Raw genomic sequence first — 17826 nt, forward strand, 5'->3', positions numbered from 1 at the left:
AGCCAGCTCCTCCTGCTTCATCCTCCTCAGGAAGTCCAGTGTGATCCTCACTAATGACTCTCTGCTGCTCCTCTGCTCTTCATCCTCATCCTCTCTCTCACTCTCTGAGCATGCTGGGTAATCTGGACTCAGGAGCTTCTTCATCTTCTTCAGCTCCTCCTTCATGAAAGCCACCATGTTGTCCTCCAGCAGCTGGAACAGAGAAACATCTGGAGTTAGACAGATGGAGATGTGAGTGTAAATCCAGGATGGACAACATGTGAAGCAGAGTCAGACTTCATGTGGATCTCCAGCAGAAACAGCTTCAGCATCAGTGAAGGCTGGAAGCAGTAAAGACAGTGAGACAGTAAAGTGTTGAATGGAGACTTGTTCTCACCATAAAGATGGAGTCCAGATGTGTTTGATGCAGAGGGGCGGAGCCTCCACGGAGAACCTGGGAGCTCTGCTGGCTGACGCTGCAGAAACATGTTGACTTTGTTCAAGCTGCTGTTATGATGATGAATCCTGACACAAACACTGATTCTCACCCCTCATCAGCACTTCCTGCTCCAGGTTGAAATGAAATGGGTTGCACTCTGGACCCGTCACTCTTCAGGGACACACAGCTGGATGGAAACTCAGAGTCAGAGCTGAAAACAAACACAACATCAGGAACAGACTGAGTAGAAAAATGGGAGGAAGATTGGAGGATGAAGGGAAGAATTGAGAGTTTCAGACTGATGATTCTTTGATTGAGAATTATTGAACAGTTTGAAACTTAAACAGCATTATGGCTTCAATCACATGACTATGAAAAATGAAATGCAGAAGACAACAGGAAATAAAACTCACTGTCCTCTGAAATTTATTACATCGTTCTTGGACCAGTCACTCTTCAGGGACACACAGCTAACTGTTGCCATAGCTGTCCGTCCCTGGGAGAGGGATCCCTCCATACTGTGGTTCTCCCCAAGATTTCTTCTTTTCCCACTGGGTTTTTGGAGTTTTTTCTTGCCGGATGTGAGGGTCGAAGGCGGTGGTTGCTTCGTTCTGTCTCGTTACTGTAAATATTGACAGATTACCATTATGCTTATTCACTGTTTTTACTTTTGCCGACCAATGTAACATCTTGAAGCCCTCTGAGGCAACTGTTGTTGTGATACTGGGCTATACAAAAATAAATTGATTGATTGATTGATTGAAATTGATTGATTGACAGCTGGCTTCAACTTCAAGATTTGAACTGAAACAAAGACACAAAGGCATATCTCTCTCTCTCTCTCTCTCTCTCTCTCTCTCTCTCTCTCTCTCTCTTTCTCTCTCTCTCTCTCTCTCTCTCTCTCTCTCTCTCGGTGCATGCTAGGAGTGGGTGGCGGCTGGAGTGTGTGAGAGCGTGGTGTGTGTCGTTTTTGCTTGTTTTTTTTTGTTTGTCTAAGTTGTTAATGTTCACATTCACAGTAGTTTATTAATCACAGAGCACATTTATTAGTTTATATCGTTTATTTGGGCTCTTGGTGGGTTTTGCGGTCTGTTTGGGGGAGGTCTGGCTGCAGCCATGACCAACCTCAGGCAGCTCACCCGCAAACAAGGGGCCGGGTGGTGGCCCAGTTCCCCTGCAGCGTGGAGGACGTGGCCCTGGCTGTGGGGGAGAAAGTGGGCTACGACAATGTTAGGTCGGTCGCGAGGATGAACAGCGCCGTGGTGATCTTCCTGGACCAGGTGGAGCAGGCTAACGCTGTGGTGGAGTCGGGCATTACCGTCGCGGACAGGTTCGTCCCGGTCCAGCCGCTGTCTCAGCCTGCTGTCCGGGTCGTCCTGTCCAACGTCCCTCCCTTCGTGCCAGATGAGCTTCTGATCCGCGAGCTGTCCAGATTTGGAAAGGTGGTGTCCTCAGTGAAGGACATCCTGTCTGGATGTAAGTCTCAGCTGCTGAAGAACGCCGTGTGCCACAGGAGACACGTATTTATGATACTCAACAACCGGAGCGAGGAGCTGAACCTCCGATTCCGCGTGAGAGTAAATGATTACGATTACGTGGTTTTCGGGAGCTCAGCTGGGATGAAGTGCTTCGGCTGTGGACAGGAGGGACACACCATCAGGGCCTGCCCGGCCGCGTCTGCTCCATCTGGTTCAGCAGGATCCAGCTCTGCGGAGTCCGGCTCTGCTGGGTCTGGCTCAGCGGAGGCGGGCCTGGCGGGACCGGGTTCCGGGGGACCCGGCGCTGCCGCCGCGGCCGCCCCGGCGCCGCGGGCCAACGCCTGGGGGTCCCCCCCCCCCGGCGGCGGCTCCGCACTCTGGGCTCCCGGGGGATGCGGCGGCCCCGGCTCAGTCCGAGCGGCCGACTGCGGCTCCTCGGACCTTCCCAAGGAGGCGATCTGTCGTGGCCCCACAGGAGAGCACCGAGCACGGGGGGAGTAGTGTAAATACACCGGGTGAAGCTGCGGGTGGCGGCAGGGGAGAGGAGAGCGAGTCTGCCGGGTGGAGGGACACTAATGTAAATAACACTGTGGAGGTGGAGGGGAAAAAAGAGAAAAAACAGGAAAAATAAGTGGGTGAGGGAGGGGAGGAGAAGCAAGGTGAGGTGGAGGGACAGGTGGAGCGGGATCAGGGGGAGACAGTGGTGGAGGAGGAGCAGGTGGAAAGAGAGAAGGGAGGAAAAGCGATGGAGGAGGAGGGAGGAGGGGAAGCAGGCAGGGGCGCCTCCTGGGCTGAACAGGTGGAGGAGGCAGAGATGGAGGAGGACAGAGTGGACAGGGTGAAACCAGGTAAAAGAAAGAAAAAAGGCAACAATGCAGACGCAAAGAAAAGCTGTGTGGAGGGGCGAGTGTCAGACAGTGACAGTGAGTGTGTGTCAGACAGCAGCGATATTTCTTTTAGCAGCTCACAGAGAAACAGGTCACCATACAGCGCAGACAAAATAAAAATGTTCTTACACCAGACCAAGAACCAGCACAGGGTGAAGGTGGGGGATCATTTCCCTGATCTGAATGGTTTTATTTTATCGGCCAGGCTCCATAGGAGCAATAAGCAAGAGTCTGGTATCACTGAGCAGGAATGTTATCGATTAAAAAAACTGGTGCCAAAAGCCAAAAAACAATTAAATGATGAAGGTGGCAGCCAAGTGTTTTTTAATGAATTTATTTGTTCTTATCCTGGTTTTAGACATCTCATTTACCATGGATGTTTTTAAGCTGGGTGTTTTAAACATAAATGGAGCAGAGATCTGAGAAAGAGACAGTCAGTTTATGAGACAGCCACACTGAAGAAGATCGACGTCCTGTTCCTTCAGGAAACTCATAGTGATTTTAACATTGAGGCTGAATGGAGGAGGGAATGGAGGGGGAGGCCATCTTGAGCCACCTTACTTCTCTCAGTGGAGGAGTGGGCCTCCTCTTCTCCAGGGCTTTTAACCCCGACTCCCTGGAGGTCCAGCATTGTGTACAGGGGAGGCTGCTTTTAGTCAAAGCTCAGTTCCACCATTTTAAACTTGTATTTATTAACATTTATGCTCCAACAGCCGGTGCAGAGAGGAAGCAGTTTTTCCTCAAACTGTCTGAGGTGGTAAGTGGGTGTGGGTCGGAGGACTATTTGTTTGTGGGTGGGGATTTTAACTGCACGGAAGACGCGACTTTAGATCGCAACCATGCAGAGCCTCATCCAGCCTCTCAGCATGTCTTGAAGCAGCTGGTCCACTCTCAGGGCGTTGTGGACGTCTGGAGAAGGATGCATCCTGACTGTCGGCAGTACACCTGGTCCCACTGTAGAGAGAGCAGGGTCTCCTCAGCCAGGCTGGATCGTATTTATTGTTTTAAGCATCATTTTAATGTTTTTAGGAGGTGTGATATTTTACCGGTTGGTTTTACTGATCATTGTCTACTTTTAAGCAGTATTTTTATCAGGGATGTGAGGCCAGGGAGCGTTTACTGGCATTTTAACTCTGTTTTAACCTTTGATAGAAGTTTTAAGGAGGCTTTAATGTTTTTTTGGCAGGTTTTTAGACAGAGGAAGGGGGATTTTAGCAGTCTTAGGCAGTGGTGGGACCACGGTAAGACGCAGATCAAACTCCTGTGTCAGCAGCACACCCTCAATGTCACAAGTGATATCACCAGATCTATGAAGGATCTAGAGACCGAGATAGTGGAACTGGAGCATTTAAGTGAGTCCACAGGAAATCGAGGTGACTTTGAAAACCTCAAAAGGAAAAAAATGGTTTTAGCCGACCTGCTGAACGTTAAAGTGCAGGGCGCACTGGTTCGGTCCCGGTACCAGACCATCACAGGGATGGATGCTCCCAAAGGCCGGGCAGGGGAGAGTGATCCACGCACTGCTCTCAGACACGGGGGAGGAGATCACCGAACCATGCCAGATACGGAGGACGGCGGTGGGCTTCTACTCCTCCCTGTATGGGAGTGAGTTCACGGAGGAGCAGGAGCTCCTGGAGGGGTTCCTGAGGGGACTGCCTCGGGTCTCCGAGGAGACCAACACTGAACTGGAGGCCTGCCTGGACATGCAGGAGCTGTGGGCAGCGCTGCAGGCGATGCCAACGGGCAGGTCTCCTGGGATCGACGGGCTCACCGCCGAGTTCTACAAGGCGTTCTGGGACATCCTGGGTACGGATGTCCTGGACGTCCACAACGAGTGTCTGGCCTCTGGTTCCTTGCCAGTGTCCTGCAGGAGAGCAGTCCTCACGCTGCTCCCCAAGAAGGGGAACCTGCAGGACATCAAGAACTGGCGCCCCGTGTCCTTGCTCTGTGTGGATTACAAACTCCTGTCCAAGGTCTTGGCCTCCAGGCTGGGGAGTGCTATGGAGCAGGTCATCCACCGGGATCAGACCTACTGTGTCCCCGGCAGGTCCATGGTGGACAACATCCACCTGATTCGGGATGTTTTGGAAGTCTCTAGTTCTTTGGACATCGATGCTGGTCTGATTTCAGTAGACCAGGAAAAGGCTTTTGACCGAGTTGAACACAGCTTCCTTTGGAGGGTCATGGAAAGTTTTGGGTTCAGTGCTGGTTTCATAGCTAAGATCCAGGTGCTGTACAGGGACATTGAGAGTGTGCTGAAGATCAACGGCAGTCTGTGTGCTCCTTTTAGGGTGTGTAGAGGTGTCAGGCAGGGCTGAGCTCTGTCTGGGATGCTCTATGCGCTCTCCCTGGAGCCCCTCCTCTCTAAGCTACGTTCCAGTCTGCAGGGTCTGTTTTTACCGGGTCTTAGTGAAAGCACGATTTTATCGGCCTATGCAGACGATCTTATTGTTTTTATACTGAATCAGGGGGACGTAGATATTTTAGTTAATATTATTAAAGATTTTAATGTGGCATCCGCAGCAAGGGTCAACTGGGGGAAGAGCGAGGCCCTTGCTGTCGGCAGGTGGCATGGCGGTCTTCCAGTTCTTCCCCAAAATTTAACATGGAGGAGGGAAGGCCTCAAATATCTGGGCATTTATGTCGGCAAGGAACATTTTGTTCAGAAGAACTGGGAGACCGTCATGGAAAAGGTGGAGGCTAAGCTCTCCAAGTGGAGGTGGCTCCTCCCGAAAATGTCACTTCGGGGCAGAGTCTTGGTTTTAAATAATCTGGTTGCATCCCAGCTGTGGCATCGGCTCACCAGTGCAGACCCTCCTCCAGGTCTCCTGGCTCAAATTCAAAAGAAAATGATCAATTTCTTCTGGGATGGTCTGCACTGGGTGCCACAGGGGGTGCTGTTTTTAGACAGAGAGGAGGGGGGCCAGGGCCTGGTCCACTTGGCCAGCCGGACCGCCACTTTTAGACTCCAGTTCCTGCAGAGGTACCTCGCAGGACCGGCGGATCTGGTGTGGAGAGGCGTGGCCAGCTGCATCCTGAGGCGGGCCAATAAGTTGGGGTTGGATAATGTTCTGTTTTTGACTGATCCCAAATTTCTAAATCTCAAGGGGCTGCCTCCATTTTACCAGAGTTTATTTAAATGCTGGGCCTTGTTTTCACGCAGAAGGTGCCTGAAAGCTGACTCTCTGCACTGGCTGTTGAAAGAACCCCTGATCCACGGATCCAGACTGGACATCAGCGGAGCCTCGACCCCCGGCCTGACCGGAAGGCTGATCCAGTCTGGGACCCTCACCGTGGGTCAGCTTGTGGATGCTGTGGGGCCGGACCTGAGTGACGCCCAGGCTCTGGGCTCTCTGCTGGGGATGCAGTCCATCCGGGTGTCCCAGGGGCTCCTGGAGAAGTGGAGGAGTGCGCTGACGCCCAGAGACAGGAGCCTGCTGAGGTGATACTACCAAGGAGAACTCTCCCCGGATGCTGACGACCCCTTCCCCGAGGTGCTGCTGAGCCTGGAGCTGGGGTATCTGTCCGGCCCCCTCCTGAAGACCACACAGCCTGAGAGACTTTCTTTGCACAAAGCAGACAAGAAGATTTTTTACAGGAACTGTGTGAAGAGCATCCACAAGGGTGGACTGAGCAACAGGCCCCCCACTGTGTGGTCACAGAGACTGGGACAGGCTGGTCCTGGTCCCGGCCCACAGTGGAGGATTTTATACAAGCCCCCCTTAAGAAAACGGACTGGAGACCTCCAGTGGAGGATTTTACACGGTGCCATCGCCTCCAATGCTTTTATCTCTGTCCTCAACCCTGCTGTTTTAAACATGTGCCCCTTCTGCCATCAGCGAGAGACTATTTACCACATTTTTACTGAGTGTAAGAGGCTCACGGGCTTCTTCACTCTTTTAACGGCGGTTTTTAGTCTTTTTAGTGTTGCTTTTACTGAGAGAACTTTTATCATGGGAGCTGGCTACAAACAGAGAAAAAAAACAAGTGGTAGCTCCTCAATTTTATCTCAGGAGAAGCCAAGATGGCGATTTACATCAGCAGGAGGAACAAGGTTGAGGGCAGAGAAGGACAGGACGTCAGAGAAGTGTGGCAGGTCAATGTCAAATCCAGACTCTGGCTCGAAAACCGGTTTTTTAAACAAAACAAAGATTTAAACGCTTTTAAAGAGGTCTGGTGTTTTAAGAACATTCTGTGCTGTTTGGAAAACAATGAACTTCATTTTGCACATTTTTTAATTTGAAAATATGAATGGTTTTTAAGAGTCTGACACACACTGGATCACTGTAAAATGTGTAAATAAAAGTGTGGTTTAAAAATAATAATAAAAAAAATCTCTCTCTCTCTCTCTCTCTCTCTCTCTCTCAGTAAAATAATGTGAAGAACAGTGGAGGACAGTTAAAGATGGAGGTCTCACCTCTGAGCTTTGGTCTGGTTCTCATGTTCTCCACACAGAGTCCTGTTAGAGGGAGGGACTCCCTCCTCTCTGTCCTCACACTGATCCATGGCAGAACACACACCTACACACACCTACATACACACAGCAAATAAAAAGGCAACACAAATCAGTGTGTGTGTGTTGAAAGCCAGCAATTCTGAATATTGGAGATTGACACCAACATTAGGCAATCACAGTGAAGGAGGGCTGAAGCCCCGCCCACTGCAGAAACATAAACCTTTGTCATGTTCCGTTAATTTTTAGAACAGGAACAGAAAAAGTGAAGAAAGGACTTAAATGGACACAGACTGTCCTCCAGTATCCAGTCACTCCTCCTCTGAGCTGCTGCCTTCAGGTGACTGGAACCTGCTGTGGAAAACTGAAACTGAGATGGTGACAGTCATTTAAATGAAGGCAGCGCTGACAGCTCAGACTCATCAGACACTCAGGAGATATGTGAAGGAGGCGAGGACTACTTGATCCTATGAACGACTCTCAGAGAGCTGTGAACCGGTTCTCACTGTTCACTCAAAAGACGACCGACTTCTTCACCAAAGTCACATCTCTGTTGATTACACACCTGAGTCAAATTCAGAAGGACTCCTACCTTTTTTTATTAATGAACTTTTAAAGAAGACACAACAACTGAAATGTTAAAACTAGCAAAAACAACAGGAAGTGGGGAAAAAACAGTGCTGCTGAGAAAATTGCCAAAAAGGTTTTAATAGTGAAATATTCAAATGATCTCAAAATTGATGAAAAACAAAAAAATGTAACCTTTAAAATCGTATGTAAAAAATACCGGGAAAGAAGTGTTGCTCATCCTGAAAGGAGGTAAAAAAAAAAAAAGAAATGAGTTCTAGTTTCAAAATAAATGAATCACATGAAGTCTTGTAGGAGCTCCAGGTTTACTAACTCACTGAGTAACTCAGAACTCAGAGATTCAAGATTTACATCAAGTGTTACATCAAGTGTTTACATACAAGAGTTCACATGTGACATCCATATAAGATGAACAATGATTTTACACTTTAAAAACAATGTTTTTACCAAGTTTTCTTGTCTGTTATTCAGATCTTCATATTTGAAGTAATTTAAAGATGCTGCATTGTTTCCAGAGAAGATTCTTTAAGAATGAGAGACATTGCTGTGCTGTGTTAGTCGTGACTTTAGTGCCTCAAGAGAAGAACATACTTCTTCCTGCTCCTCCACTGAAATGTTTCTGGCTCCTCCTCCTCTTTCAAAACACAAGAACACGTGATTTATGATCAAGGCCACTGACCTCCATCATATTTCCTCCTCTGAGTGTGTCAGAGGTGAGAACAGTGCTGCAGGTGTTACCAGGTAAAGTGTCCTCTAGTGCTGCAGTGACAGTGTTGAAGGTTCCTCCCAGAACCACAGCGTGCTGCATGGGGGGCTGAGGATTAACATGAGGCGACCACGGCGCCCCGAACCCCCTGATTATAAGACAGAGGTCTCTATATAGGCCAATGTCCTGTGTTCTTTCTCTGAACTCAACCATTCTGACGTCCTGTCTAACTTTCAAACTTCAGTTGAGTGATGTTCCTGATGGAGACCTGGTTTCTGCCCCGACAAGAAGAAAGAGACCCTTAAGGTTGGAAAAAGACACACAAGCAGCAGAGCAGACACAATGAATGTAAGACAGCAGTCAAAAATATAGTCTGTGCATGTGCATGTGTGTATCTATGTGTGTGTGTGTGTGTGTGTGTGTGTGTGTTGGAAGTCAATTGTTCTTGATGTTGATGACTGGCACCAACATGAGCCAATCAGAGTGAAGGAGGACTGAAGTCCCACCCCCTGCAGAAACGCAAACCTTTCTAATGTTCAATTAGTTTTTTCACAGTGAAAACAGAAAAAAAAATAAGGAAATTTGTCCAATGTTGGATTAAATGTTTGTCCAACACATGAGTGAGAAGAAAGCAGCTGTCAGGTTTGTGATGGTGTGAATGAAGAGAAAGAGAGAAGTTAAAAAGTCTCCTGGTCTGTTCTGGAAGCTTCTAAAGAGCTGACAGATTCTCACCTGAACTCGCTTCACATCTTCTTACAGACACTTTTTCATGTGTGAAGAAACTTGAGGAGAGAAGAAGCTGCTCTGTGTTCCTCTCAGTCCGTCTCTCAGATCTGATGAAGACAAAGTCCATGTCTCTGCTCTGACACACCCAGAGGAGCAAATCATTGACAGAGTCTGTTTATATTCTGTTTCATGACGTTCGTCACAACTATAAAATCAACGTGGAGTTTTAATATAAAGTCTGAACATTTATTTGGTGTAAGAAGTTTTCTGTGAAAACAGCGGTGTTCAACCTGCGGCTTTGGAGCCACATATGGCTCTTCAGCTCCTCGGTAGTGTCTCCCTGACGTTCCCCATTAGAACCAGAGTCAGTCTGTTATTTTCTGACATCTGACACTGTTACTGTTGGTTCTGAGTTTTCATCTGGTGGTTCAAGTTGTTTGTTGACCAGGATTTGAAATCAATGTTTTTCTACTGCATTGTGCCTTGCTTGTCATCCCCAGAAAAGTGTATCCAAATGCTGCCATATGTCTTTTGACTGAGCATCGTATATATCTGTGTGTGTGTGTGTTCTGCTGCTGAACTGTGGTGTTTTGAATTTGCTGCTTTCCTTGTTAACTGACGATCAACTTCCTGTAGCATCTGCTTCTAAAGCTGCCAGTAAGAGTCACTGATGCTGATACTGTGTCGAAATTGGGCGGCGGAGCTAACGTGGAGTCCCCCAGAGCGTTCGGAAATCCAGTTCTGAGGCTTTGAGCAGGACGTTTCCATGTTGAACATCTGAAATCGAATGTAAATGTGATTGCTCCAGCAGGTCTCATGACTGCATCACGTGGACAGAAGAGTTGCGGTGATCGGGCGATTTATGCAAAACTTTACCTGTAAAAGAAAATCAACAGATGATTTATTTTACAGCTTTTCTGCACTTCTGCACTGGCTTCACCTTTCACCAGCGCACCACTTGGTGGCGATGAGCAGATGAGGCCTCATGAACCTCTGTGTTTATTCTCTGGTAAAGAAATGTTCACCATCATGGATTATTATTATGGATTAGAAACTTTATCAATGCAACATAAGGTACATTTTTTGTTTGTGAACCATAACTACATATGAAACTTTATCAGCTATGTTCGCCTCATTTTTAAAGGTTCAACATGTTTTGTAGTTAAAAGTAAATTTGATGATGTTGTGTTGTATGAGGAATGACTTTAGTACCTTAAGATAAGAACGTACTTCTTCCTGCTCCTCCACTGAAATGTTTCTGGCTCCTCCTCTTCTTGCAAAATGCAAGAACACGTGATTTCTCATCAAGGCCACTGACCTCCGTCATATTTCCTCCTTGAGTGTGTCAGAGGTGAGAAGGCGGTGCTGCAGGTGTTACCAGATAAAGTGTCCTACAGTGCTGCAGTGACCGTGTTGAAGGTTCCTCCCAGAATCACAGCGTGCTGCATGGGGGGGCGAGGATTGAGGCGACCACGGCGCCCCGAACCCCCTGATTATGAGACAGGGATCTGGAATAATTCATGACCAAAAAGATACTTTTTTCTGACTTTCCACCAAATGAAATTTACTTTTAGCCACAAAACATGTTGAACCTTTAAAACGCAACTGATAAAGTTTCATATATATTTATGATTCACACACAAAAACTGAATCTTATGTTTCATTTATCAAGTTTCAGTCAATAATTCAGGATGGTAAACATTTCATTGCTAACTGTTCTTGAACCTGATTTTTATGGTTTCATCCTTTTTCAACAGTTTGGAGATATTTTCAACATTTTACCTGTTCAAACCTTTTTAGCTCATTCTTGAGAAAGCATCGCTTGTTTTCTTTTTCAATTTTCAAACTTGTTTTTTTTTTTTTAAATTGTGTTAGTTTTATGAATGTTTCAAAAGGATTTGATGTTTTTTTTTGTTTTACAATGTTTTTATTTATTGTTTTATTTATTGTTTTCCCGACTGAAACCTTACAGAGCAATCAAAGCTGATCCAGTTTTCCATTGGACTATATTTAATTTTCCTGCCTTGACTCTGCAGCCTGGATCAGGCTATTGGTTAATCTGTTCCTTTCTGTGTGGGCAAATCAGCAAACAGTGACCTCTATGAATTACTAAAGTTGATTAATTCAGCACACTGAGAAACGTGTGTCATAAACATAAAAGGTAAGCTCTCCAAAGCGACCAAATTCAAAAACTGAGTCTTCTCTAAGAGTCAGAGTAAATGGAAGACTGTCATTGTGAGGATGAGTCTACCACACTGACTGCCAAGCTAACAACCAGCTTGGGTGTTCCCACAGCGCCGCTGTCCACTCTTGCAATTGTAAGAGACCCTGCACGCACAGGTGATTCAGCACCACCAGCCGTGGACAGCTCCGAAGATGCATTCACAGTGGAGTGGGGCAATTGATGCACACGGTCAACATACGACTTGATAAGGTTAATATGACATAAGCTTGTACCACGGCACCGGTCCGGGGTGGAAATCACCTCATCCTGATCTCCAACCTTGATTTTCAGCATGTGAGCTCCCCAATACCGAGCCTGTAAACTGGAGCCAGGCACAGGCAGCAGGACCAACACTCTCCGGGTGAGAACTCACCATTCTTGACACGTCTGTCAAACCACGTTTTCATCTTTACCTGCTCTCCCTCAAGATTCTGTTTGGCGATCTCACGTGCCCAGTGCAGTCTGGACCGAAACAAGGACACAAACTCCAGGAGATTTTATTGCATTTCCTGTTTCAACCACTGGTTTTTGAGATGCTTCAGAGGACCCCGGACTGTATGCGTAAACACCAAATCATACAGATCAAAACCCATGGACTCTTGAACCAATTCCTGAACTGCAAACTTTAGCATGTGGACCCCCTCATCCCATAGCAGGCAATACGCTCAGAGACAAGACTTCAATAATAAATCCATGAGCTCCAGCGCGCCTTGGTTCTGGGGCCAGTAAGGGCTGGAATACACATGTTCCAAGCTTCGCTGTTTCATGACGGGCAAAATAACCCCACATGAAATTGGTGCCACGGTTGATTTGGACCACCTTCGGCAAACCAAACAGTAAAAAAAAACTTCATCAGCACCTCAACAGTAGAGGGAGCTGTAATTTTTTTGCAGGGAATCCAGTGGACGCACACAACAGGAATTTATTCCCAGATTTTGTTAGTGAGAGAGGACCCATACAATCCACCAGGACCAATCAAACAACTTCCTAACCACTGGGATCGGACACAGTGGAGTCGGTGGGATGGTCTGGTTTGGTTTTCCAATCATTTGACAGATTTGACAGGATGCAATGTACTGCGTCACGTCAGATTTCAACCCAGGCCAGAAAAAATGCCTCAATGTGCATACGTTTTTCTAACTCCGAAAATGGATGGCCAGAAAATGGATAATCATGTGCGAAAGAGAACATCTGTGTATGATAAGGTACTGACATGACAATCTGGGTTACCTGAAACCATTCCTCTGGAGCTGAAACATCATGTGGCGTCCATTTAGGCATGAGAATGTTATCACTCAGAAAATAACCGGTGTGAGGGCCGAAAAAGAAGTATAATTGGATTATAAAGTATAATTGGATTATAAAGTGATAAAGTTTTCAGGGCATGGCCTCACAGGAGCTTTATGAACTTCTCTAATGAATGCAACTGGTTCAGTATGTTTCTTTTGGAGAGTTGGATGCATAGTAATTAAATGTCCAGGCTTCTTACAATAAAAACACATCACATCACCAGATTTTATCCCCACGACATCAGTCTGAATGTCAACAGCAATGATCAAAAAGCGATTCTTTCTCTCTGATAAATTTCACAACAGTTTGACCATACTGTTTCTTTAATTTGCAAAATTTCAGTCTACCAGCCTCTGGCAGAAGCTCACAGACACACAAAATTATGGACTCAACGTCATTTTTATGGAGGCTGTCATCGGCAGACAAAGATGCATCAGCCTCTTGGGATTTCCCCACCAAGACACACTGCAGCAGCAATGTCCACATCTCTCCAGGCCATTTTAAGGTGGTTGCCACTCTTTCAGATAACCTGAACTATTTTTCCACATCGTTCTTGGTGAATGGAGGGACCAAGTGGATATTCTTACTCAGGTCAAAGTCAGCTGGAGCATGAGGGTGAATGCCCAGTTCCAATTTGAGGAAGCGAATCCGTGTCCACTGTTCAAACTTCCTCGACTCCAGCTCTTTTTCCTGTGGAGACAACTTTTGGAACTCTGCCTCAAGCTCTTTCAGCTGAATTGCATCTTCTGCAGACATTGAAGCAGATCTTGAGCCCTTTGGTGAACTCTTTGAGGTAAAACCTCACGCTTCGCTAAAGTCTCATCACCCCCGTGTGTCCTATGAGCCCCTGTACCTGTAAATTTTTCTGCTGTGAGATTAATGAAGTCTATTCTATTCTACTTGAAAATAGGATTAAACACCCAGAAGATGGCCATAATCTAAAGCACTGATAAATACGATTTTACGATGACAAACTTAATCAGCTTTTAAACAAAGTGAACTCACAAAAATCAGACACATACACGTTCATTAGAGAGAAACAAAAGAGTACATGTGTTACTGTCCATGGTGCTGAAACAACATCTGCAAACATTGACTCAGTCCAGAGATGCGTCTCTCCGGGATCAGTTTGACACCCCTGACTTAATATGTTGCTTCCCTCCCTGACAGACAAATGCACACACAGACAGGCACAGAGTTTCACATAAACACACTCACACATAAACAGAGAGAGTAAATGTGGCACTGTCCATGGTGCTGAAATAACATTGACACATGTTTATGAAACACACTGCCCCCCAACACAGACAGAGAGAGACAGAGAGAGACAGAGAGAGTAAATGTGGTACTGTCCATGGTTCTGAAAGATCTACAAACATTTCCTGCATACATTCTTTATACCTCACACACACACATTCACATATGTACGCAGGCACATGCGCACACAGTCTCACACAAACATACACACATTCACATGTTCATAAACAGAGAGAGAGAGTGTAAATGCAGTGCTGTCCATGGTGCAGAAACTTCTACAAACAATTTGTCAGAATATTGCATCCCGCACGCTTGCACGTACAAAAACAAACATCGCGACACATTCACATGTTCATAAATAAAGAGGGAGTAAATGTGGAACTGTCCATGGTGCTGAAACAACATTTACGCTTCTTTAAAAAACACACTGCCCCCTCCACACACACACACACACACACACACACACACACACACACACACACACACACACACACACACACACACACACACACACACACACACACACACACACACACACACAAACCTGGAGCGAAGCTTTCTGTCTAAACTGTACAGTTTCACTCACAAACTCTTGGAGGTTCTTCCCACAAAAATCAGACCCATACTGGATTCACTTAGCGAGGTAAAGCTGCAGAGTCATCAATGCAATTTGTGTCTTCTTGTGGTGACTGAGAAGAGACAAATGATGACACTATGTGAACGGATGTTAGTTGTGATGTTTTGTACTGTTCAGCCGTGATGGGCAAATGAGGCCTTCTGAACAGCTGCCGTAATTTTCTAAAGCCACAGGATGGCACTCTTGGTTCTAAATAGAGGCTGAAAGACTGATAGTGAAATGTGCTTTCAAACATTTCTTGAACAGACAGAACATGTAACGACTTCAGAAAATAAAGACAGTGGTTCATGAGGCCTCATCTGCACGTCACTAGTATTCACCCATTCATACATCAGACTTAGACATAAAATTCTGACTTAAAGATGACAGTAAATGTGAGGTATCTTCTGATTAAGTGATGTGAACCCTGCTCTGTGAAGACATTAATTTGAAAGTAAAATCCAACTATTAGAACATGTCTCCTTGTCTGTCTCGCTCTTTCTGTTGCCTTGCATCCTTCTCTCCCTCTGTCCATATGTCTCCCTCCCTCAGTCTGTGTCCCTCTGTCCATCTGTCTCTGTGTCTGTCTCGAATTAAATGCTATTAGATTAAATGAATAGAATTTATATACCTTTCCTATGGCATCGCAGACTGTGCATCTGTTTGAAAATGCTGTTTTCTGCTCTCTGCAATAAATTTGCTTCTCCTTTTTCACAACATGTTGAAGGCAGAAGGGATACCATCATACGATGCATGACGGAGCTCCTCGAGGAGCCACTAGAGGAACTAATCAAATACTGCAAGGTACATTTAGAAAATTTGGATTGTGTTTTCATCGTCACCATTGTCACTTTCTCTTTTCCAACATAAACATGAAACCTCTATTGTTTGTGTGTCAGTGTGTTTGCTGAGAAGTCACACATGCTCTGAGGTGAAACATGTTCAACTTAAGCAAATTCCATAGTAAAGTTGATTTGGCAATTGATGACAATTTTCCCAGATTTGCAAAACATTGGGAATATGAAATGTTTGAACAGCAAGTGTATAGGATTCTATTTAGTCACATGTCTTAATTTAAGTCTCATTGTTTGGTTACTGAGTAAGAATCTCAAGAGTTACTTAGGATTCTAAAAATGTAACGCAGGACTTAAAACAAACTTCTGCATTTTTTTTTCAGACAATCTTGTTGGAAAAACAGATGATAGCCTCAGTGTACACCAATATATTAAAGCACAAACCTGGGTCAACCCAGACAAAGATGTGAAAAGTATTTCAATTTATTTATAAAAATAACACCATGTTAAAAATACAACACATTCAAAAATAAAAAAGTGAGGCAGGTGGTAGCTAACATATGTCAATATAAGAAATATTATCCCAAATAAATTAAAGAAAAATAATTTGATACTCCTGAAAATCAAACATTTCCATATTAGTTTTTTCAGTAGATGCAAAGGCAGTCTTGAGTAAAATTTTAAAGAAAAGAGTGAGTACACTTTAGAAATCTGTAGTAATATTTACTTGAGTTTCTTCATGAAATAATATTTCTTGCTGTCAAATAAAGTTTACTTGAATGTGGTCCAACTAACATTTACTCACAATTTCCATGTGGAAGTTGTTACCCAGCTTTTTCTCAATAAATGGCACTCCAGATTGCTTTCAGTGTGGACTCTCAGCTTCTGAAAACTTCTACAAAGCCTCCTCTGTCTGAGAGCAACAGTGTGGTTTGGAAACAGCTAAAGACAGGAAGGTTTTGGCCCGGGTGGTGAAAACAGCAGAGGGGATTGTGGGGAGTCCTCTGCCACATCTGGACTCGATAAACCACAGGCGGGTTGGAAGGAGGGCTGGTGGTGGAGCTGCAGACCCCACCCACCCAGGTCATGAACTGCTTGAACCCCTTCCCTCTGGAAAGAGGTGGAGGAACATCAGAGCCCACAAACCGGCTGAAGCACAGCTTCTTCCCCAGAGCGGTGAAATCCATCAAACCCCACCCCCACCCGCCCCCTGGGCGATCCACTTTTGTTTGACGGAAGCGGGCCACAATCAAGCCATCACATCGCCGGATGTAACCAAAAGTATCCCAAATGACCCAGCTCTCAGCCAGATGTGGGCCACTGCCCACACACCACATGGAGTCATGGCTCCTGGGTGGAAACGCTTCTACACTTTCCTGGCCACAATGCCACGTTTCATGAGGTGATCAAATATAGTAGAATTGACTGAAATAAGAGACAGTTGGTGTTCAGATTCACCCTGAACTGGAACACATCCTATGACCTTGTTTGGCCTGAACGCCTAATGAGTCACAACTAAACCATTACCATGTTTCATGTCGAATATAAGCTGAGAACCAATCAGAACTGCTCTGAATTTGTGGCTATTTGCCATTAAATGACCTTCGGAGTGTGAAATGCTGGCATGTCAGAGGTCACATCTGGTTGAGACTCATCTGGGGTCTGAGATAGTAATGCTGCATCAGTGATGAAGAAACCTGCTGAAGAACTCAAGACTTTACCAAACTGTGGAACAACTGGTGACAGCAGAGGACTATCCTTTTCATTTCTTTGACAGCAACAAAATAAAAGGCAAAATAGAACAATTGAAACCAGTTCAGAGGAGTGGACTGAAAGAAATGTGAATATAAGGTGAAGCAAGAACAGTTCAAGCTGAAACTGTTGAACGCTGGATCAACTTGAAGGGAAAGAGGTGGAGCAACGAAAACTTCAAAAACATCAAGCTCATCTTGTTCCTCTTCTCGTGGCCCTTTAAGAACTCAGACGTTCACATTTTGACACTGTAAAGCAGCAGTGTAATGAACAGGCCTTTCAGTCGAGGTAATGTCACAGAGCTCCACACTGAGCGCCGCTCTCAGCCACCCAGCACTTTCAGATACACTCTGCACTTCTGGGAGGCTACTTTGTACATCAAAAAATCATTTGCACAGTGATTTTCATGTTGAAATTCGTGATTGAAAACTTTTAACTGTCCGGCGGTCCGGTCGGGCTGCATCACCTCCGGTAGGGCTGAACGATATGGGCAAAATTTCATATCTCGATATCCATGTCAGATATCTCGATATCGATACGATATATTACAATGAATTCAGTGAAAGTTAAGCATTTTTCAGAAAAATAAAAACATCATAATACAGGGCATGAAATTCGTCAAAATTTTAACAGGCCC

At 45.5% G+C, this 17826-nt stretch overlaps 1 protein-coding gene and 1 long non-coding RNA gene across 2 annotated transcripts in view; both read right to left on the reverse strand.

Annotated features, from left to right (window-relative positions):
- The window catches only part of LOC115402259 (uncharacterized), a 138322-nt gene that overhangs the window by 19123 nt on the left and 101373 nt on the right, over positions 1-17826 (reverse strand). The gene's annotated exons all lie outside the window — the stretch shown is intronic.
- LOC115402083 (uncharacterized) lies at positions 340-859 on the reverse strand. The gene is made up of 3 exons (XR_003933073.1): positions 832-859; positions 528-629; positions 340-455 (listed from the first exon to the last, which is right to left on the reverse strand). It is a non-coding gene; the product is annotated as an uncharacterized LOC115402083 (long non-coding RNA).

The sequence above is a fragment of the Salarias fasciatus genome, chromosome 15, assembly GCF_902148845.1.
Source record: "Salarias fasciatus chromosome 15, fSalaFa1.1, whole genome shotgun sequence".
NCBI lineage: Eukaryota > Metazoa > Chordata > Actinopteri > Blenniiformes > Blenniidae > Salarias > Salarias fasciatus.